This window comes from Arachis ipaensis, chromosome B06, assembly GCF_000816755.2.
Source record: "Arachis ipaensis cultivar K30076 chromosome B06, Araip1.1, whole genome shotgun sequence".
NCBI classification, from domain to species: Eukaryota; Viridiplantae; Streptophyta; class Magnoliopsida; order Fabales; family Fabaceae; genus Arachis; species Arachis ipaensis.
Window position 1 is genome coordinate 33,872,956 of NC_029790.2, and position 24,961 is coordinate 33,897,916.

Here is a 24,961-nt window from a genome sequence, read left to right on the forward strand (position 1 = left end):
CATCCCTATCGTCAAAGGCAAAACCGTGAGGCCTTGTGTGCCAAAGCGGACAATATCGTGCTAGCGGGTGGTCTGGGCTGTTACAGGAGCAGGATGCTTAAGCACGACTGAGTTTTTCCTTTCTTTGAAAGTCGAACCCGATGCGCTATTTTCCTTCGCATTATCTTCTCTTTCCTACATCCTCCAAGTGTTCATTACAGTCCCTAAATTCATGCCCTAGAAAACAACAAAAATTTTAGAAATTTTCTATCCTCTCATACTTCAGATTAATCTCCATTTTCATTTTATTATTTCCTAAAATTTTAATAATTTTCTGTAAGGATTTTCTGACATTTAGGTTAACTTTCACCTTTACTTTTACAATTTTCTCATTCTTACCCCACATAAAAAAATCTATTTCCAGCACATCCCCGACTACAAGAAAGTCATCGAATATTATTGGATTTAATGGTAGAAGGAATCCGATGGTATAAACATCGCCGATAACTGTTTACCGGCAGAGTTTTTCATCCGCCGCTAATTATCGGCGGATTTAGCGATTGATATAAACTTTTAATTAATTGCAAAATTTTGGAACTTTTTACCGTCAGATTTTTCTCATGGTAAATCCGACGGTAATATATGATTTATTATTAATAATTAAATTAATAGTTACTGGCAAATTTAACCGACGAAAAATCTGACAGTAAACTTAAATTTTATTTTTTTAAAAATTTGTTTGAAAATTCACTATATAATTTTAAATATCTAAATTCAATAATTTTTAAACTAACAAAATTTAAAGTTATAGAATTTTTTATAATAATTTGTGTATGATTTTTTGTTTAAAATTCACAAACAAGAATTCTGAATACAAAAAGTGAACTAAACAAGTTTTTTTTTTAATCTCTTTTCTTCTACTTTGAAACTACTTCATTCATGAATGAAATCTACCACTTATATGAAAGCTAAACAGTGACAAATCAGAAAGCTAAAGATCCAAAAGTTAATTCCAATATAATTTACAATTTCAATTCAACAAATCACAAGATCATCAAATTGAATAAACTCCTACACCCTAAACTAATCACAAAATCATAGGAAAGATGAAAATAAAAAATAACAAAGCATAAAGAAAAGTGTAATTGTTCATTTGTACAGGCAGTACACAATCAAATGACATGAGAAGAGAAAAACCAATTACTTTCCTTATAAAACATGCACACACCGATAACATAAATAGAAACTATTACTATGTTATTCTCCTTGTTCTCAGATTCTACATGTTACAAAATCTCAAAACCAAATTTAGTGAAGTAACTTAATTCAATACCACATAATGTTATCAAACACTGTTTGATAATAAAGTAAATTACCATTATGGAATAAAAACACAAAAACAGAAAAAAAAAAGAGAAAAAATGAAGTAAAGCAAAAACAAAAAATGACTTGTATTATATCATCCTCTAAAAAAATGAACAAACAGAACTATAACTTAACCAGACACTATAAACATCGATAGCAACCATAATAGTTAATAAACCACATATATTATATGAAAATTGTGTATTTCAACTAACAAGAAACACAAACTACTTATGATATGGCCAACACCCTCTTTTCCCCAATTATATGAGCTACTCTTTTTCATCAACAACGTAACCTATTAAGAGAGAAGATTCTCAGCTACTAACAAATATTACTTCATTTTATCTTCAACTCAAATTACTATCTCATCCAAAACATATATAAACAAAGAAAACAAAATAAGAAAAGAGAAATCAAACCTTGAACCACTTTGTAAGTCTGCCTCCTGAAGAAAAAAATGGTAGTAAAGAAAGGCCTTGTGGCACCAATTGCTTGGTTAAACGACACAGGAAGATACCTCAACGACATGTTTTCAAACACACCAGAGACAAAAAAAAACAAGGCTCAAAGCAGAGATCTTGAAAAACTGAACAATTATTACCAAAAAAATTAACAAATCAACAAGAACAATGACAACAACAGCAACAATCACTAACAAATCAACAAGAATCATAACAAAAATAACTATGAGAACTGAATAATTATTAACAAAAAAGTTAAGTAATCAAGAGCAATAATAGCAAATAAATTCAATAACTACAAAAACTGAACATCTATGCAACAACAACATAACAATTAACAAGAAGAATCAACAACAAAAAGAACAACTAATAGAGACTGAAGAAGAACAATCAGGGATGAGATGCTGTTAGGGCAAAAAGGAGTTAGAATTATTTATTAAAAAATAAAAACAGAATGGAATAGAGAGAGGGATGGGAGCAACCTACCTAGACGATGGAGGAAAGACACAACTCCGACAATAGAGGGAGCGGCAGCGGCAACTCTTCCAATGGTGGCGGAGACAGATGGAGCAACACTGTTTGAGGCAATGAAACACGATCCAAGCAAACTTGATGTAGACTTTGGAGGAGAATGGAGGCAGGTGGACAGTGCTGGCAGAGGGTGGCCGGAGGATGTCTTAGGGGAGAGAGAAGAGAGAAGAGAATGGGAGAGAGAGAAGGGTGTTCTCGAAAGTGAGGGGAGAGGGTCGCGCATTTTGAATTTAGATCAGGTTTAACGTCAAATTTACCGGTAGATAAATTCGACAGTAACGTATTGCGTATGACCAAAACACAGCATTCCATTAATTGAGATTTACTGGCGGATAAATTTGACGATAAATCCCATAGTAATCTCGGCGCTAATTTTTCTTGTTTTTCCTCCAATTATTACCGGCGAATTTACTGTCGGAATATCAAATCTGACGATAACCTTTTTATCTGACGAATTTATTACCATATCCGCCGATAAACCCGTCGCTAATGTTTGCCGCTAAATTTAACGATAAATCTGACGGTATTCAATATTTTTTTGTAGTACTCCAAGACATTCCTAATCTTCCAACTAAATTTCTTCATTTCTAATGTTTTGGAAGCCCTAAAATTAAATCCATAGGGACAGTAAAGAATTCTTTTTCTTTAATCGATATATCATCCTTTGATCTTTTCAAACTCAATAAAATTTTTAAAAAGTCAAGGGTACCTTTTCAATGCTTTTTATTTTTTGTGTTGGAGTGCAGTTGGTGTTTTCTAATAATATGGATAGTTAGTATATTTTTTTTGGTATGGACACAACAAATTTAATCTCCAGATTTGTGGTTTTTATTATTTTTTTTAAATTTACAAATCTAAAGGTCAGATTTATACTTTAATATTAAAAAATTTTTTAAACATGCAAATCGGATTCTCCAATTTGAGTTTTCTGAATTTTTTTTTGTTTTTTTTACCCAAAATTTACCTTCAATTTTCTACCCCTATCCAAAATCAACCCTCAATTTTCTACTCTATACAAAATTTGACCCTCAGTTTTTTATCTCCACCCAAATTTGAGTCTCTGATTTGAGGTTTTTAATTTAAAAAAAATACCTTCATGTCTATAAAAAATACACAACATTTTATAACTATGTGTTGATCGAAAAATTATTTTCGATCAGAAATAGTCAAATCGAAAAATATCAAGTATGGGTTTTCGAGAAAACGTGCTTAGGAGGCTAAGTTTGGGAGTTGCTGACGCGGAAATTGTTTCCAATTACTTTGTCGAAATCGAAGAAGCTAAGTCGAGAGGGAGATTCGATTTGAAGGAGGACTTTCAGGGATTTAGTCGAGTGGTCAAGGAAGTGAGAAAGTTAGTGGATAATTAATCACATGGGGAATATCTATAATTGTGTAGCAGGAACAGTTACCAAGGGCGGTTGTGTTTCAAAATTGTAATTTATTTTAATTATAATTAATTGTAATTAATGTGATTCGATTTACCGTTATGTAAGGTTAGCTTATAAATACTAGGAAATTTCAGTGAAAAAGGGTTGGAACTTTTACTCAGAAAAATACTCAAGCACACTCACATCCTAGGGAATTCCTGAGTTTGCAATCGAGTAACTTTTCTGTAGGGTTCCTTCCACCTTCCTTATTCTTTCAATTTATTCTCCTATAAATTTAACATTTCAATTGATTTTATCTATTAAGTGTTCTTTATTTTATTGTTCAATTTACCTTTCTGCATTTAAATTTTACATGTGGAAGTCCTTTGCTTCAAACGAAGGTAATTTATTGTTTTCCTTTAATTTCTTTGAAAAAATTGTTGATTTAGTTTACAAAACTTTAATTTCTGAATTTTATTTGTCAATTTATAATTTTATTTTATTTTAATTTTCAAATTTAGTCTAATCGAAGACACTTTGATGCACTTTTAAAAAATTGGTACTCGCATAGAGGAGTAGATTTCGCTCCCATATCACTAGATATCGAACCACCATCGATTTGCTAAAAATTGACAAAACAAATTGGCATGCCCGGTGGGACAGTTTTTAAGTCGAAGTGTGTTAAAAATAATTACTTTCCAGTAATTTCTTAGTGTATGCGATTACGAAGTAGAAAGATCATTCACATGGCTGATGAATTATCAAATGTGAATGGTGGTTTTTCCACCAATGATAGTATACTGGTATCCGTACAACAAGCCGACGTGTCTTCACATTCGGAAGGTGCAATCGGAACTGAAAGCATAGTCGTCACGACTATTCAAACTGGAAATGTTGGACGTAATACGCGTCTACGTGGCCCTGCGCCATCGTTTCAACCTCCATTAACCGTTGGTTGGCCCCCTTATGGTCTTCCTGCTGGTTACACCCCACCGGTGGATGGGTTTGTCCCGCCTATCCGTTTTGGGAATGCAAATGGAGTAAATATTATGCAAAACCCACAACAACACTTTGAGTATTCTTGTGAGTATCGTGTGGGCTCCACTTCGAATGCTGCGAATTCAATGGCAGCGTATCGACAACAAGTGTAGGAAAGTCATCATGACTTGGTTAATTTATTGACTCAACAAATGACTACAATTCTGAATCCTATGATGGCCGATCATGAATCGAGATTCGAGCGTCTTGCTAGACAAGTCGAGAGGATCGCTCGAATTGTCGATTATGATGAAGGCGAAAGGCATAATGCTCGAGGAACTAATGAGGGGATGGAAAATATTTTTCAAAATGAAAATCATGTTCCAAATCAAGAAAATCCTCGCATAGTTCATCGACATGAGAATGTTGATAATGTTTTACATGGATTGCGTGGTGATCGTTATCAGGTCACCTGAATTATAGAAGAAGTGTTAAATCGGGTTGGATTGAATGTTGGTTTTATGAATCAGCCACATTTTGTCTCGGCTTTTCCCCAAGTAGTTCAAATGGCTGAAGTGCCAAGAGGGGTAAAAAATCTGAAAATAACTACAAAATTTGCTGGAGAAGTCGGAGAATCAACAACTGAACATGTTGCTCATTATTTGGTCGAGATTGAAAACTTAGCAAATGATGAAAATTTGAAAATGAAATTTTTTCCGTCGTCATTGACGAAGAATGTATTTACATGGTTTTTGAATCCTAGACCAAATTCGATTACAACATGGAATCAGCTGGAAACTGCTTTTCACGCTCAGTTTTATCGAGGGAAAATGAACGTAGCAGTTACCGATTTAGTAGCTTTGAAACGTGAAGATGGTGAAACCATTGATGACTATTTAATATGTTTCAAAAATGCTAGAAGTAGGTGCTACGTCACATTGCTTGAAAATGAGATAGTGAAAATAACAACTATGGGGTTAGGATTCTATATGCGCAGAAAGTTGCTTAATATGCATATTCCTGATTTGGCTCATTTGGATGAAAAGGTTCGACAAACTGAGTTAATGAAAAAGGAAAAAGAAAAACATAGAACCGAACAGAGGTCGAAGAGTAAACCGTTTACTCGAAAGGAGAAGGTTGCTTATGTAACCATGGAGTCCTCAGAGGATGAAATTGATTTCGAAACAGAAGTCGATTTGGCCGAACTTAAGAAGGGCCCTCCATATGTTTGTTCTTTGTTGAAAAAACTCCCTGGTAGTGAAATGTTGAATGATTCAAAACTTAAAAGTGGAAAGAAATATAGTTTTGATATTTCGAAATTTGATCAGATTTTTGATGTGTTGCTTAAAGATAAACAATTGGTTTTTCCTGAGGGTAGAACATTACTTTCCTTGAAGGATTTGAAAGAAAAGCCTTATGGCAAATTTCATCAAGCAACAAGTTATTCGACTAACAGTTGTGTTCGTTTCAGGGATTTGATTTAGGAGGCGATAATGGAAGGACGTTTGAAATTTGACGATGGCAAAAAGGAAATGAAGGTTGATGTAGATCCCTTCGAAACTGATGCCAGATATGTGGAACCCTGCTTTGGAGTGAATATGGTGGGGATGTCTTATGATTTTGATGTGGCTCTTGATGATTTTGAGTCACAAGTAAGAGCTGTGTACCCTAGAACAGGGGATGATTTGTTGGACTTCTTGGTTCAGCAAAAAATCAAAGACCGGGACGTATCTCTGTGTCCACGGTGTAACACTGTTTTTGATGCTGAAGTAGCAACAATCTTTGAAAAGGAAAGAATGAAAAAAGAATTAGCCCACAAGGAGGAACAAGCACGTCAGAGACAACCAATTTGACGTTTAGAAGCTTCTAGTTCAAAAATTCCTCTACATGATGTGGATACACCTTTGAGCTGATCTCAGGCTATTGGTGTTCAGTGGATCAGAAACTGTCAAGAGTTTCAAAGGCGTAATCACTTATATCGACGCAATCCTCAATGGGGACATAGAGCGCCGTCTCAAAATCAGTATGCCGCTTTTCGAGGACGAGCCAGAGGATACCCGAGAGGAAGAGGAGGAAGGATGAGTTTCCATCAGAATAAGAAACTTCAAATTAATATAGGGAAGGAAGCAAGCAAGGGGGCAACTCCTTCGGTGCATTCCCGAATTGTCTTTCCTTCTGATGGAGAGACTTATCCTAAAGAGATTCCATCACTAGCCAAGATGGACAAAGGAAAGGCAATCGCTCAGTCTTCTGGGGTAGATAAACATAAAGATGTTGATGTCGATGAAGAATACTTTGACGAAGGAGATGATGACATGGTGGGAACGATTTTGATAATCCCTACCGAATACCTTGGGGAGTGTGAAGGTAATCCGGATGAGGATTACGATCAGGAAGACAAAGAAGCTTTTTCTTTTATTCGCATAGAAGATGAACCAGGTGTCTTCCTTTGCCCTACTAAAAAGCAAATGTCACATTTGCATCCTCTTCACATTGTTGCTGTTGTAAATGGTTACAAGATAAACAAAGTACTGATTGATGGTGGGGCAACAATAAGTCTTTTGCCTGAAAGGATGCTAGGAAAAGTAGGGAAACATGTTAGTGAGTTGGTCCCTACGAATATTGCTGTAACTAATTTTAGTGGGAATTCCACGCCAGCAAGAGGGCTGGTTACCTTAACGGTGAAGGTGGGGTCATTGGAGAGACACTCAGTATTTGTGGTGGTGCCATCAAAGGCAAGTTATAATGCCTTACTTGGGAGAGATTGGATTCATGGAGTAGGTGCGGTGCCATCTACGGTGCATCAAAGTGTGCTTATATGGACTAAGGAAGGCAAGCCTGAAATTGTCAAAGCAGATTCGAGTCTTTATGTCGAACAAATGCATGCCGATTTTAGGATATATAATTGCAAGCTGAAGCCTTTAAATGTTGATCGATCTCTAAATCCTTACAATTGTGAAGGTTGTTATTTGACTTCAGAGGGACTGTCGGTGAAGTTGCGCTACCCAGACATGCCCTATGAACCAACAGGTTGGGATTGTGATTCTTGAAGGCCTCGAAGACTGAACCATGGACCAGGTTGAGGAAGTTTCCGATTACCTGGTAACTTTGCATAATTATTTAAATAATTTCCAAGCTTTAGAAAATAAAGATGATTCTTCTGATAAAGTTGAATCAGATAGGATTAATAGATTTGTTAGTAGTAATATGTTTGACTCGACACCTCTAGTCGAATGTAGTAATGATCTTTTTATTACTTGTAATGAAGTTAACGATATGAGTCAGATTGCCAATTTAATAGCAGAGGCTCATTGTTTAGAGAATAAAAGTTATGATGATTCAATCAAAGATCAAGTTTCTACTCTTTCTCATGATGTTATTGATTTTACTTTTGATTGTATTTATGATTTGGAACCTTTGGAATTTGAAAAATGTACAACTGAAGATGATCATTATAAGGGGTTTGAATCTCAAGATCCTTTAGAAGAAGTTAATTTGGGTACTCATGATGATGTTCAAATTACATATATTTGTAAAGATCTTATTGATCCTTTTCAAACTAATCTTATCAATTTGTTACATGAGTTTAAGGATTGTTTTACATGGGACTACCATGAAATGCCTGGTCTTGATCGATCGTTAGTAGAACATCGATTAGCATTGAAACCCAATGCTTGACCTGTGAAACAAACCCCTAGACGTTTTGCTACTGAAATCAATGTGAAAATTAAGGAAGAGATAGAACGCTTGATTAAAGCCAAATTTATTCGAACCGCTCGTTATGTAGAGTGGGTGTCAAATATAGTTCCAGTGATGAAAAAATGGAAAATTGAGGGTGTGTATCGATTTTTGAGATTTGAACAATGCTAATCCAAAGGATAAGTATTTCATGCCAATTGCAGATATGTTAATCGATTCTACAGCAGGAAATGAAATCCTAAGCTTCATTGACGGTTATTATGGATATAACCAAATTTTTATTGCGGAGGATGATGTGGCCAAAACTGCTTTCCGTTGTCCTGGGGCGTTAGGTACATATGAATGGGTGGTTATGCCTTTTAGTTTAAAAAATGATGGAGCGACATATCAACGAGCAATGAATGCCATTTTTTATGAGTTTATTGAAAAATTTATGGAAGTGTATATTGATGACATAATGGTCAAATCCATTTCTGTAAAACAACATATAGACCACTTAAGAAAAGCATTCTTAACTATGAGGAAAAAAGGATTGAAAATGAATCCTTTGAAGTGTGCTTTTGGTGTATCGGCAGGAAATTTCTTAGGCTTTGTCGTTCATAAAAAGGGGATAGCTATCGATAAGAATAAAGCAGATGCAATATTAGCTTTGTCTGCACCCAAATCGAAAAAAAAGTACAATCGTTTTTGGGAAAAATTAATTATCTTCGAAGGTTCATTTCGAATCTTTCAAATCGAACCATGGTGTTTGCGCCTCTAGTAAAATTAAAGAATGGTTCGAAATTTGAATGGACTATAGAACATCAGTCAGCATTCGACTCGATCAAAACTTATTTGGCCAAAGCCCCGATTATGGCAAATGTTCATCCATTTGAGATTTTAAAATTATATATTGCAGCATCTGAGAATTCGATTGGATGTATGTTAGCCCAAGATGATGAGAATGGGCATGAGCGCGCAGTTTATTACCTTAGTCGAGTCCTAACCGATATTGAAACAAGGTATTCACCGACTAAAAAATTATGTTTGTCATTATATCATGCTTGTATGAAATTAAAGTGTTATATGGTGGCTAAATCGGTAAAGGTGATAGCGCAGACTGATGTTGTTAAGTATATGCTTAGTTTCCCTATGTTAAGGGGGCGTTTGGGAAAATGGATGTTAGCATTAACAGAATTCGATTTGCAATATGTCCCAGTGAAAGCTGTTAAAGGACAGGTCATTGCAGACTTTCTTGTGGATAAGTTGAAAGGTCTGAATGACCAGGGGGCAAATATTATTGATATAAAGGTCAATTATTGGAAATTATATTTTGATGGATCTAAGCACAAAGATGGTGCAGGGGTCGAAATCCTTATTATTTCACCTGAGGGTGTTCCATCAGAATTTTTGTTTGAATTAAAGTATCCTTGCTCTATTAATGTCGCTGAATATGAGGCTTTAATTTTAGGTCTCGAAATTTTAATTGACAAAGGAGCTTTAGAGGTTCAAATTCTAGGAGATTCACAGTTGGTTTTAAAGCAGTTATCAAAGGAGTTTAAATGTAACAATGAAACGTTATATCACTGAATATTTAGTAACTGCTTGGGAGATGTTAACTTCTTTTCAGAAGGTTTCTTTGGTATATATCCCTAGAATTCATAATGAAATTGCTAATGAATTGGCCCAAATTGCTTCAAGATATCGGGTTAGCCCGGAAACTATTAGAAAATTTTCTAGTATCTATTAAATTTTAGTGCTAGCAAGTGAAAGAGAAGTGCTGTGTATAGATGAATGGGAGGATTCTGATTGGAGAAAGCTTATTGCTCAGTATTTGAAAGATCCCAATACTGCAGTTGATAGAAAAATAAAGTTACGGGCAATGAACTTTGTTTTATTGGCTGATGAGTTGTATAAAAAAGGGACTGATGGAAGTTTGTCGAGATGTTTAGGTCGAGAAGATCAGAATGTTGCTCTGGGTGAGGTTCATAATGGAATTTGTGGTGCTCATCAGGCAGGAAGGAAAATGAGATGAGTGTTATATCGAAATCATATATATTGGCCGTCTATGATAAAATATTGTATTGATTATGCAAAAGCATGTCAGGAATGTCAGAAACATGGCTCGATACAACAAATTCCGGCAGTTGAGTTACATTTGATAATAAAGCCATGGCCATTTAGAGGTTGGGCTTTGGATCTAATTGGCTTGATTCATCCTCCTTCATCAAGACAACACAAGTTTATCTTAGTGGTTATTGATTATTTTACGAAGTGGGTTGAGGCTATTCTGTTAATAGTAGCTGGGCAAACTGAGATAATTGACTTTATTGAAGAAAATATTATTCATCGATTTGGAATTCCTCAGACATTAAGTACTGACCAAGGAACTATGTTTACTGGTCAAAGAATTAAAAACTTTGCCGCTTCAAGGAATATTAATATGGTCACTTCGACTCCTTATTATGCACAAGCTAATGGCCAAGTTAAAGCAGCAAACAAGATATTGATAGGCTTGATTAAAAAGAATATTGGGAATAGGCCTCGAACATGGCATGAGACTTTAAGTCAAGTGTTATGGGCTTATCGAAATTCACCTTATAAATTGGTGTATGGCCATGATGCAGTATTACCATTGGAAATTAATTTGAATACCTTGAGGGTATCGAAACAAAACGATTTACCGGTCGATGATTATTGGAATGCAATGTTTGACGAGTTAAATGAGTTAGATTCAGAGCGAATCTTAGCACTAGAGAATATAATTCGACAGAAAGAAAGCATTGCTCGAAGTTATAATCGTCGAATTTCTAGAAAATCTTTTCAAACAGGCGATTTGGTTTTGAAAGTTATTTTACCAATGGAAAAGAAATCGAGATTTCTTGATAAGTGGTCCCATATTTGGGAAGGTCCCTTTCAAGTGATAGGGACATATTCTGAAAACGCTTATCAAATTAAAGATATCGAGTCAGGAAAGGTAATTAGCTCAATTAATGGAAAATATTTAAAACTTTTCTATTGTTGGCAAACATAGAAAATTCAGCATGCATAAAGTTTAAAAGAGACAAAAGTCATTACAAAATAAAAGGAAAAGTTTAAGGCGCCAATAATTTAGCCAGAACATAGCGCAGTTTTGTCCTTTTGTTTTCCAGAGTTGTGAGCATCCCAGTTTGTTTAGATTTATCAGTTTGGATATCTTCAAGCTGTTTTTCGACTTTCTCTCGCTCAATGTCAATCGAGACAAGTTGTTGGATAAGGAGATGTTGTTCTTGCTGAGCTGCAGCCAAAGGTCTAGCCAAGGTGGTCCAATTTTGGCATATAGTAGTGAGTTGTTCTTGAATTAGAGCCAATTCCGCTTCGAGCCTTGCTTCTTCTTGGTCATGAAAGGCTTGAACAGAAATAGCACGGGCAATCTTTAAATCAAACTCGTCACGAGCAGCTTTGATTGGTTGAGCAGTTGCTTGGTAATTTTCACTTCTGGATACAACTGTGGCTTCTCGATTTTCAATTTCTTGGAATTGAAAATGGAATGCGACACTTTCTTCGATGAGTTATTTAAATCCTCAAATTAAATCAAAATTGGGAATGTTGGTTGGGAGTTCAAAAGAGGAGCTTAAAAGAGAGGTTAAAAGTTGATTAAGGATTGGGTCATTAACCCATGTGGCAGGAGGATGATCCAAGAGCTTGATGAGCGATCAGAGTTGTTCCCGAGTATCAGGATCCAATTCAATCGGAGGTCTTATAGAAACTGGACTTGAGATGACTGGAACAGGTATTGGCACTTCGGTTCCCTGGATGATTTTATTCAAAATAGAAGTCAAGTCATCCAAGGTAGCACTAGATGGAGTTGTCGGAATAATTGACGTGCTTGGTTTTGGTCCTGAAGGAGTCTGAAGTTGTGCCAAGTCTGAAGGTGTTGGTTGCAATTCTGGTGGAGTTTTTGAAACCTTGGATTTGGAGGAGTCTGAATTGGTAGTGTCAGCAGCCTTGGAAGTAGAATCAGAGTTAGGAACTATTAAATTCTTTTCAGAAAGAATAACCTGATTTTTTGGTGAAGTCGATTCAATCCTTTGAGTTTCTGCTGGGGAATGTTGCAAAGGATTGGCTGTTAGATCCACTATTTGTGTTGTGTGAGAAGAAAGTGGAAAAGTGGCTGGAATTACTCTGGGTCCTGAAAATTAAATCGAGTCGTGTGACATTGACTGTTCTTGACCGTGTTGCTGTGGCAAAATTAATGGGTTAAGTTCTTCAGCAGAAGTGACTGAGTGAATGACGTGGGCAGGCTAGAACAAAAAGGTACACATTTGTGAGTTTAAATTTTACGTTAAAATAGGTAAAGTTTGTAGTGACGATCATGTTACCTGAGAAGTTTTGGTCCTGCGAATCAATTGATAGCCAGAATCAGAATCGACTACATCTTCTGATGGGGAAGAGACAGCAGGAGTGTCTTTGTTGGCCGGTTCGATTTCCTCAGAACTCTCAGTTGAGGAAAGCAGTATCAACTGATAAGAAATCCGGAATTAAGTGTGATTTAAAAAACAAAGGTTGAAATATGTTTTAAATAAAGAAAGGAATTATAAAGTTACTGTTCCGAGGGTTACCTGAAACTGTAGGTCGATCTCGGACGAGATCTTCTATATTGATCGGAAATGATGTGTCCGGCTGGTGGGTGGCGGCCGGAGCTGTCATGTCCGACTTGTGGGACTGGCTGCACTACTGATCCTTCGTCACCGGAGGGTGGGGGGTACCTGCAAGAGACTCCGATGCTTAAGTTAGCATGGGTATTAAACAGGTTTTTAGTAGAATCAGAGTATGAGTTATACCTGGGTGCTCCAGTGTATTTATAATGGTGTGGAGTGACCTTTTTAGATAAGATAAGTTAGTTATCTTATCTTATCTTTATCTTTGAGTGAGGTCATCTTATCTTCAAGAGAACCGTCCTTATCTCTATAGGCTTGGGCTGCCTTTGGATTTGGGTCGTGTTCCTCTACCTGGGCCCTTTACTGGGCTTTCCTGGTAATTTGGCCGAGCTCTTTGAGAAGAGGTCGGATAGTCTGACCTGAAGAGGTCGTTCGTTTTACTACTGAACATCCTGGATCGGATAGCTCGACCCAGGGTGTGAACAGTGCCCCTGCTTGAGCTCAAACTTTCTTTTTGAGGTCGAGTCTTAGTTTTAGGACTTCGATCCTTCTCTGGTGAAGCCGAACTCGAGCATTTTGTCAACTTCTTCCCTTGTAGAATTTTTTTGAATGTGGATTGTTTTCTTCTAAAAGCGCGCGCTTTTATATCTGCGCTCTGTTCTTGGGAACGTGCGAGGGTTTAATATCCTCATTAATTGGTTTTAATTGCCCCGTTTCCCTTGGCTTTTTTATTTTGAATTTTGCAATTGGAAACGGTTTCTCTTCTTTGTTTTTGTAACTTCTCCTCTCGCTTTTTGTTTTCGCCTACATTTTGGCTTTTCTTGCATCGCAGCGTTTATTCGGCGATTTTCTGGGTGATTCTGTCTTTCCATCTTCACTCTCCTTCGAAGCTTCTTCCTTCGCTCAGGTTGGTTTTTCTTTCTTTGTGCTTCTTTTGTTGTTTTTTTCTTCGGTTCTTTGGTAAAGCTTTGGTTTTGAATGCATGTTCGTAAAGCTTGAATCTTTTTACATTGTCGTGCTCGCTTGTCGCTGTGCTGCATGTTTATCTGGTTTTTTTTGAACCTATTTTATTTTGCCCCGAAGGTTGCTCCTTTTGATGACTTTTGCTCTGTTGATGATTTTATTGATGATCCTTTGTAGAAAGTAACGATTTTTCTAGTGGGTTGTTTGTTTGTTTTCTTTGAAAAGATTATTCCTTTTGTCATGCTGATAGCTTTTGCTGATGAACTCCGTGAAAAGATAACCGTTATTTCTTCGTGCTGTTTTGCTTATTCTGGGGGATTTCATTTTCTCTGAAAAAGGTGGCTTCAACCTTTTTTGATGACTTCTTCTTGATATGCTTTGTTATTTTGCTTTTTTGATAAGCTGAGACTGCGAACTTGATTTGTAGCTTTCTGGGATGCTACTTTTTCGAGAAAGGGTTTTTCTCTGCGAGCTTTAGTTTTGTAGGTTTTCCTGAATCTTTGTTCCCTGACTGCCTCCAAAGGATGCCCCTGGGCCTTCTGAGTGGGTCCTGGAGCTTTCCTTTTGTTGTTTGTGCTGAGTCTGCAATCTGCTATTTTATTTTTGCTGCCCGAGTTATCTGTCTGATCTTGAGTAATCATAGTAATTCGTCTTTTCTTTGGTTGTAGGACTAGTTGGCCATGTCCTCTCGCAAAAATATTGTAGAGATGTCTTCTAAAGTTCCTGAGGGGATGTCCAATTAGTTGGACTCCATTGTCTTAATGTGTGTTTCTGTGGTGGATGCTGGGTTTTTATGTAGAGCTGAGAAAACAGCATAAGGTTTGTGGTAGCGGTGCCCAAGAGAGGGATTATGACCTTGTAGCGCCTGATTCTGATGAGAGGGTTTGTTTTCCAACCTCGGTCGAGGGGGAGCGTTCCTTGTTTTATGCCTATGAATATTTCTTCAGCTAGTTGGACATTACCTTTCCTTTTACTGCTTTTGAAACCGACCTGTTGTGGTCGTGTAACGTTGCCCCGTCCCAGCTTCATCTGAATTCCTGGGGTTTTGTCAAGATCTTTCAGCTGCTTTGTCAAGAGTTGGGTGTTGTTCCTTCTCAGGCTCTTTTCCTCTATCTTTTTGTTTCGGCCAATCCCGGGGCTTCTTCCAAAATGAAAGCTTCTTGAGTTTCTTTTAGATCTGCCCAGGGACATAAAGTTTTTGCCATGTACGATAAGTCCTTTAAGGATTTTAAGAACTATTTCTTTAAAGTTCGAGCTGTTGAGGGGGCCTGCCCCTTTTTCCTTGACGAGAATGATGAGCCTGCTTTTCCTCTAGAATGGCAACAGAATGTGACAGTGTCTCGTTATACTTGGGAGATGCTTGATGAGGTTGAGCGGGCTTTTGTAATTGTTCTTGAAGATATATGGGGGAAACCTCCCCACCTTGATACCAAAAAGTTTTTGGGGGACCCGTCCCTGGTCCGAACTGTGTTGGGTACTGTCTGACTTGTTTTATCCTTGTTTTTAGCTTTGTTTCCTCTTTTGTGATTGTAACCCATTACTGAGGTTGGTTCTATTTTTCAGAGATGTCTAAAAATAATGAGTCCATGAAGGCTTTCAAGAAGGCAAGGAAGGCTGCTGCTGCTAAAAACATGTCGGCCAAGGTGGCAAAAAAGGGATATTCTCAAGTTCTGGTGAAGCTGCCCGTGCCAAGTTCTCTTGGGCCAAGGAAAGTGATCCCTACTCCTCGGGTTCGTCTGGCTGACCCTCCATAGACTTCCGTCACTACTTCTGGTGCTCCTCCCAACAAAAAATAGAAAACAATTGAGCCTTTCAACCTTGATGCTCCTAACTTTGATGCGGTGGAGTTTGTCGATTAGCAGATCGGTCCTTATGGTGCCCTCCCTATGGATGATGTATCACTCCTTCGCCATTTAGATTTTATAACTCAGAGTATCATTAAGATGGCACATATGGGAGCTGCCCTGTATCGAACTGCCCAAAATCTTCCCCTTCATGCTACCAAAGCCTTCAGGGAGGAGGCTAAACAGGAGTTTGATCGGATGAAGGGCTTGAAGGAGGAGCTTGAAGTGAAAGTGGCCAAACTGGAGAAGGAGCTGAAGAGCGAGAAGGCTAGCTCTCTTGCTTTGGCGGCTTCTGTGAGGTTGGCCGAGGACACGGCATTGAGGCATAAAGACAACTATGTCACATCCTATCGGGAGGTAATACGTCTCAGGGAGGAGTTGGAGTCTGCCCGAGTTGACTACTCCGAGCTCCAAGGTCACCTTGTTGGCAGCGTAAATGATGCTTATGAGAACCTGAGGGAGCAGGTTCGATTTTTTGCACCTGAGGTCGACCTTACTTTCTTCAACCTGGACAATATTGTGAGGGATGGTAAAATTGTCCCTGACAACCCGGATGATGATGATGTTGAACCTTCCTCTGCACCTGCTGCCAAAGTGTCGACTTCTAGAGTTCCTCCAGCTGGTGTCGTTCATCCAGAATTAGATTCTGATTGCCAAATTTTGAATAAGGATGATGGCACAGTGGATGCAGTGCCTCTCCAGGCTCGCCCTCCTTCACCCCGTGCTGATGCTGCCGAGAAGGCTCCGGATCTTAGCTGAAATTTTTCTTTGTTTGTGTATATTGCCTGGCTTGTGGGCTGTTAAACTCTTTATTTGGAATTGATGTTTTGCTGACTGTTGACACTTTTCAGTTGCTTTTTTAGCAACCTTATTTTGAAAAACACCAAATAGCTTCCAAGTTCTTGAGGCTGATTTGGGTAGCCTCTTTGAACTTGTTTTTATTATATCTCCACGCCTTTAATATCATGTCGATCTTTATCTTATCTTGGCGCCTTTTTTAGGTTTTTGGTAGTGCTGGAACTTTTCGTTGTATAACACTAAGGTCGCCGATTTCGTTATGTTGGTTTCGTCCGAGCTATTGTTTGATAATCCTCTTTTTTGGACCCCTTTTTAGGTTTCTTTTAAGGATTATTTTGGTAGCTTTATGTTTTGGACCGACTTCTTTGCGTCGAGTTCTTCTAAGTTATTTTTGTAATCCTCTTTCTTGGACCTTGTTCAGGTCTCTTTCAGGGATTACTTTTATAACTTTTATGTTTTGGGCCGACTTCGTCATGTCGGGCCCTTCTAAGTTATTTTTGTAATCCTCTTTCTTGGACCTTGTTCAGGTCTCTTTCAGGGATTACTTTTATAACTTTTATGTTTTGGGCCGACTTCGTCATGTCAGGCCCTTCTAAATTATTTTTGTAATCCTCTTTCTTGGACCTTGTTCAGATCTCTTTCAGGGATTACTTTTATAACTTTTATGTTTTGGGCCGACTTCGTCATGTCGGGCCCTTCTAAATTATTTTTGTAATTCTCTTTCTTGGACCTTGTTCAGCTCTCTTTCAGGGATTACTTTTATAACTTTTATGTTTTGGGCCGACTTCGTCATGTAGGGCCCTTCTAAGTTATTTTTGTAATCCTCTTTCTTGGACCTTGTTCAGGTCTCTTTCAGGGATTACTTTTATAACTTTTATGTTTTGGGCCGACTTTGTTATGTCGAACCCTTCTAAGTTAAAGTAATCCTCTTTTATAGGGTTGGCCAGACCTCTTTCCAGGATTTACTTATAACTTGGGTTGACTTGGTCCGACTTTCTTAACGTCGGCCAGTCTTTAAGTTATTATTTAGTAATCCATTAAGACCTCGTCAGGTCCTTTCTATGGATCACTTTCGATAACTTCTTGCATTATTCTGTTTTCATCTTTGTCGATTTGTAGAAATTGGGTTTAATCCTCGCTTGGTCGACCTTTTGATGAATTTGGTTTTCATCTCTGTTGGTCTTGATCGCGATCGTGCAGTGAATTCGATTTTCACTTTCTGCCGATCTGTTTCTTTATAATCGGACGATGAATGTTTCAGATTAATGCGGCTTGAGAATTTGTAGAATATCTAAACATATTTTATTCGAAAGAAAATGCAAATATGTACATGTAGAGTTTTTACCCTTTTAAGTTGGATAATTTGTGGATCTCAACTTGGTGCCTCATTAAAAAACCTTTTCAGGAAAAAGAGTACACCCTATGCTGAGATCCTTTATCATTCCTAGCTATAGTACCTTCTTAGGTTGCAGGCGTGCCATGACCTGAGAAGCTCTCGCCCCTCGAGTTCGGACAGTCTGTAGTAGCCCTTCCCAAGTACTTCTATGACTCGGTAGGATCCTTTCCAGTTTGCTGCCAGCTTTCCTTCCCCGGGTCGAGTTATTCCGATATCATTTCGGATTAGGATGAGATCGTTTTCAGTGAAACCTCTTGGCATTACCTTTTGATTATATCTGGAAGCCATTCGACGTTTTAGTGCTTTTTCCCTGATCCGAGCTCTTTCTTGGATTTCAGGAAGCAGATCGAGCTCTTCCCTTTGAAGTTGGGAGTTGGCTTCTTCATTGTAATGGACCACTCTAGGCGACCCTTCTTCGATCTCTACTGGGATCATTGCCTCCGTTTTGTATGCTAATCGGAAGGGTGATTCCTTTGTGGTGGAATGTGGCGTTGTTCGATATGTCCATAGGACTTGTGGGAGTTCTTCGGCCCAAGCTCCCTTTGCGTCTTGTAATCTCCGTTTTAGCCCAGCCAATATGATTTTGTTGGCAGCTTTGGCTTGTCCATTGGCTTGGGGATGTTCGACGGAAGTGAACTGGTGCTTTATATTCAAGTCGGCTACTAATTTTCTGAAGCCTGTATCTGTGAATTGGGTGCCATTGTCTGTGGTGATGGAGTATGGGACCCCAAACCATGTGACAATGTTCCTATATAGGAACTTTCGACTTCTTTGAGAAGTAGCGTTAGCTAGGGGTTCTGCCTCGATCACTTTGTGAAATAGTCTACCCCTACTATGAGGAATTTAACTTGTCCCGATCCCTGAGGAAAGGGTCCGAGAAGGTCGAGTCCCCATTTTGCAAATGGCCAAGGTGAGGTTACGCTGATGAGCTCCTCTGGCGGGGCAATATGAAAGTTGGCATATTTTTGACATGGTGGACATGTCTTTACGAACGCTGTGGCCTCCTTTTGTAGAGTTGGCCAATAAAATCCTGCCCGAAGTACTTTTTTGGCGAGTGCTTGTGCTCCGAGATGATTGCCACAGATGCCAATGTGTATTTCTTCTAGAACTTCCTTCGTATTGGAAGTCGGTACACATTTTAACAATGGTATTGAGGTTCCTCTTTTGTAGAGAGTATTGTTTATGATAGTGTAGTATTATGCCTCCCATTTTAACCTTTTTGCCTCCTTCTCATCTGTAGGAAGTGTTTCTGTTTTGAGGTAGTTAATTATAGGAGTCATCCATCCTTGATCTAGACCTGTTATGGCTAGGACTTTTTCCTCTTCCGAGATTGACGGGTTCTATAGTATTTCCTGGATGAGGCTTCTATTGTTGCCTCCTGGTTTGGTGCTAGCTAGTTTTGAGAGTGCGTCAGCTTGGGCATTCTGTTCGCGGGGTATGTGATGGATCTCATATTCCCGGAGTTGTCCGAGCTGTTCCTTGGTTTTACCCAGGTATTTTTTCATAGTGGGGTCCTTAGCTTGGTAGCTCCCCGTTATTTGTGAAGTGATCACCTGTAAGTCGCTGAAGATAATGAGTCTTTGAGCTCCAACTTCTTTAGCCAGCTTTAAACCAGCTAGTAGTGCCTCATATTCCGCCTGGTTGTTTGAGGCAGGGAACCCGAATTTGAGAGAGAGTTCGATTTGGGTTCCTTGATTACTTTCAATTATCACACCTGCGCCGCTTCCAATCTTATTCAAGGAACCGTCCACGTAGAGACTCCATTCTGTGGGGATTTCCGGGGTGTCTGTAAATTCTGTAATAAAGTCGGCTAAGTATTGTGATTTGATGGCTGTCCGAGCTTCGTATTGAAGGTCGAACTCGGACAACTCGACTGCCCATTGTAAGATTCTACCCGCTAGATCTGTTTTCTGCAATATCCCTTTTATGGGCTGGTTGGTCCGAACTTTAATGGTGTGAGCTTGGGAGTACGGGTGAAGTCGTTGAGATGTTATTATGAGAGCATAGGAAAATTTTTCTATTTTTTGATAGTACAGTTCGGATCCTTGTAATGCTTTACTGATGAAGTATATGGGTTGTTGCCCTCTGTCGTCTTCTCGAACTAGTGCTGAGGCTATTGCCCGACTTCCCACTACGAGGTATAATATGAGTGGTTCTCCTTCTCGTGGCCGAGATAGGATAGGTGGCTGTCCTAGAAATCTTTTAAAATCTTGGAAGGCTTGTTCGCACTCCGTTGTCCATTCAAACCTCTTTTCTTTCCTTAGAGTAGCATAGAAGGGAAGAGATCTTATCGCTGATCCCGCTAGGAATCTGGACAAGGCTGCCAATCTCCCATTGAGTTGTAGTACCTCTTTGACACAAGTTGGGCTCTTCATGTTGAGTATGGCCTGGCATTTATCCAGATTTGCCTCAATTCCTCTTTGTGTGAGCATAAAACCTAAGAACTTGCCAGCTTCTACTGCAAAGGTGCATTTTGCAGGATTGAGTCGCATGCCAAGCTTCCTTATAGTGTCGAACACTTGGACTAGGTCGGACAATAATGTCTCTTCACTTTGTGTCTTTATCAACATGTCGTCCACATAGACTTCCATGACTTTTCTGATATGATCCGAAAAGACTTTATTCATTAGCCTTTGATAAGTAGCTCCCGCATTTTTGAGACCAAAAGGCATCACAATGTAGCAGTAGTTTGCTTTTGGTGTTAAGAACGAGGTTTTTTCTTGATCGGGTAGATAGATTGGGATTTGATTGTATCCGGAATATGCATCCATAAACGAGAGGTATTTATATCCAGAGGAGGCATCTACCAGGGCGTCGATACTTGGGAGTGGATAAGGGTCTTTTGGGCAGGCTTTATTGAGATCAGTATAGTCAGTACACATTCGCCACTTCCCGTTTGATTTTTTCACCAAGACGACGTTAGCTAACCATAGTGGGTACTTGACTTCTCTTATGAATCCTGCCTCCAGTAGAGCTTGTACCTGCTCTTCCACAGCTTGAGATTGTTCAAGTCCGAGCTTTCTACGCCTCTGTTGTACTGGCCGAGATCCAAGGTAGACTGCTAGCTTATGACACATTAACTCGGGGTCTATGCCTGGCATATCTGTAGCCTTCCACGCAAAGAGATCGGCATTTTCTCGTAAGAACTATATGAGTGATTCTTTTATGTCTCCTTTTAGAATCGTGCCAATATTGGTTGTTTTGTCCGGAAAGTCTCCGATCTGGACTTTCTCTAGGTCACCTTCAGGTTGTGGACGGAGTTCTTCTCGCTTCTGAACTCCACCAACTTCGATTGTGTGGAATTCTTCTCCTCTGCCTCTGAGGTTTAGACTTTTGTTATAACAGCGGTGCGCCATCTTCTGATCTGCTTTTATCGTAGCTATCCCTTCTGCAGTTGGGAATTTCATGCATAGATGTGGAGTTGAAACTATTGCGCCGAGTTGATTTAATGTTGTCCGACCTATTAGGGCGTTGTAGGCTGAACTCACGTCGACCACGATGTAGTCTATTTTGAGTGTTCTGGATTGGTTTCCTTTTCCGAAGATTGTGTGTAGCGGGACGTATCCCAGTGGTTGCACTGGAGTGTCTCCTAGTCCGAACAGGCTGTTTGGATATGCTTTGAGTTCTTTATCTTCCAGGCCAAGCTTGTCGAAGGCAATTTTGAATAAGATGTCGGCGGAGCTCCCTTGATCTATCAGTGTGCGGTGGAGATTTGCATTTGCCAATATAATGGTGATGACCATGGGATCGTCATGTCCTAAGATGACGCCAGATGCATCTTCCTTGGTAAACGTAATTGCGGGAATGTCGGGTGCTTCCTCCTTTCCTCCGACATGATATACTTCTTTGAGATATCTTTTGCGAGATGATTTGGAGATTCCTCCTCCTGCGAACCCTCCGTGTATCATATGGACATGTCTTTCTGGTGTTCGAGGTGATCGCTCGGTTCGTCTAACCTCCTCGTCTCTTCTCCTTTTTCTTTGCTCATCGTCTCGAGTGGCCAGATATCGATCTGGTTTTCCTTCTCTTACTAATTTTTCTATGACATTTTTTAAGTCAAAGCACTCGTTGGTGGAGTGTCCACGGACTTGATGGTATTCACAATATTCATTCCGATTTCCTCCTCCTCTTTTGCCTTTGAGTGGTCGAGCTAGGGATATTTATTCTGTGTGGCAGTCTTCTTTGTAAACATCCACCAGGGATACCCTAAGAGGGGTGTAATTATGATATTTTTTAATTTTTTCCCTTTGTTGATCTTCCTTCTTTTTGGACTCTTTATCTTTGTCTCGGTAGGCGAATCCATATTTTAAAGTTTCTCCTAGTCGAGAATTTTCTTCCATGTTGATGTATTTTTTCGCTCGTTCCTGTACTTCATCAAGAGATGTGGGGTACTTCTTTGATATAGATTGGCTAAAAGGTTCCTCTCTTAGGCCATTGATGAGGCCCATGATGGCGGCCTCTGTTGGTAGGCTTTGTATGTCTAGGCATATTTTGTTGAATCTTTCCATGTAGTTGCGAAGGCTTTTCCGATCTCCTTGCTTGATTCCTAATAGGCTGGGGGGATGCTTAGCCTTATCTTTTTGGATGGAGAATCTGGCCAGGAAATTTTTGGCTAAGTCATCAAAGCTTGAGATGGACTTAGGAGGTAGGTTGTCGAACCATCTAATTGCTATTTTTGTGAGAGTCGTTGGAAAAGTTTTGTAGCGAACTGCGTCTGAGGCATCGATAAGGTACATTCTACTTCTGAAATTGCTAAGGTGATGGTTGGGATCTGTAGTGCCATTGTATAAAGTCATATCCGGAAGTTTGAAGTCCTTGGGGATTTTGGTCTTCATGATTTCCCTAGTGAATGGATCTTAATCTTTGCGAGAGTTATCCTCAGGGGTGGTCCGAGTAGCTTTGGCTTTGAGATCGGCTTCGAGTTTTAAAAGTTTATCTTCTAGTTCTCGGCGACACCTTACCTCTCTTTGTAGATCCTTCCCAACTTCTCGTTGGTGCTGGGTTTCTTTTTCGAGTTGCTTTAAATGATCTTGAAGCGCTTCTATCACCCTTGGATTTGATGAGTTTTTGTCCCTGTTAGATTCCGGGTTATCTTTCAGCGTATTGCCCGCGTTTTTATGCGGTGTTCTATCTTCTAGATCTGAATCGTGGTCGTTGTCATGGTCATCCGCCATGGTGATGGGATGACTTCCAAGTCCCCGGCAGAGCTATCCGATCCGGGATGTTCAGTAGTAAAGCGACCGACCTCTTCAGGTCAGACTATCCGACCTCTTCTCAAAGAGCTCGGCCAAATTACCAAGAAAGCCCAGTAAAGGGCCCAGATAGAGGAACACGACCCAAATCCAAAGGCAGCCCAAGCCTATAGAGATAAGGGCGGTTCCCTTGAAGATAAGATGACCTCACTCAAAGATAAAGATAAGATAAGATAACTAACTTATCTTATCTAAAAAGGTCACTCCACACCATTATAAATATACTGGAGTACCCAAGTATAACTCATACTCTGATTCTACTAAAAACCTGTTTAATACCCATGCTAACTTAAGCATCGGAGTCTCTTGCAGGTACCCCCCACCCTACGGTGACGAAGGATCAGCAGTGCAGCCAGTCCCACAAGTCGGACACGACAGCTCCGGCTGCCACCCACCAGCCGGACGCGTCATCTCCGACCAGTATAGAAGATCTCGTCCGAGATTGACCTACAGTTTCAGGTAACCCTCGGAACATTGGCGCTGTTGCCGGGGACTTGGAAGTCATCCCAGCACCATGGCGGACGACCATGACAATGACCACGATTCAAGTCTAGAGGATAGAACACCGCATAAAAATGCGTGTAATACGCTGAAAGATACCCCAGAATCTAACGGGGACAAAAACTCATCAAATTCAGGAGTGATAGAAGTGTTTCAAGATCGTTTAAAGCAACTCGAAAAAGAAACCCAGCACCAACGAGAAGTTGGCAAGGATCTACAAAGAGATGTAAGGCGACGCCGAGAATTAGAAGATAAACTTTTAAAACTCGAAGCCGATCTGAAAGCCAAAGCTACTCGGACCACCCCTGAGGACAACTCTCGCAAAGATCAAGATCCATTCACTAGGGAAATCATGAAGACCAAAATCCCCAAGGACTTCAAACTTCCGAATATGACTTTATACGGTGGCACTACAGATCCCAACCATCACCTCAGCAATTTCAGAAGTAGAATGTACGTCACCGACGCCTCAGATGCAGTTCGTTGCAAAGCTTTTCCAATGACTCTCACAAAAATAGCAATTAGATGGTTCGACAACCTACCTCCGAAGTCCATCTCAAGCTTTGATGACTTAGCCAAAAAGTTCCTGGCCAGATTCTCCATCCAAAAAGATAAGGCTAAGCATACCCCCAGCCTATTAGGAATCAAGCAAGGAGATCGGGAAAGCCTTCGCAACTACATGGAAAGATTCAACAAAACATGCCTAGACATACAAAGCCTATCAACAGAGGCCGCCATCATGGGCCTCATCAATGGCCTAAGAGAAGGACCTTTTAGCCAATCTATATCAAAGAAGTACCCCACATCTCTGTACGAAGTGCAGGAACGAGCGGAAAAATACATCAACATGGAAGAAAATTCTCGACTACGAGAAACTTCAAAATATGGATTCGCCTACCGAGACAAAGATAAAGAGTCCAAAAAGAAGGAAGATCGATGATGAGATATTTTGGAGGAAAAATAAATCTCTCCCAAAATACCACAAATCTAACCGGTAAGTGCACCGGGTCGCATCAAGTAATAAAAACTCACGGGAGTGAGGTCGATCCCACAGGGATTGAAGGATTGAGCAATTTTAGTTTAGTGGTTGATTTAGTCAAGCGAATCAAGATTTGGTTGATGGTTTTGTGACTTGCAGACTTAAATTGCATTGAAGTAAAGAGAATAAGGAATAAATTGCTGAAACTTAAAGAACAAGAAATTAA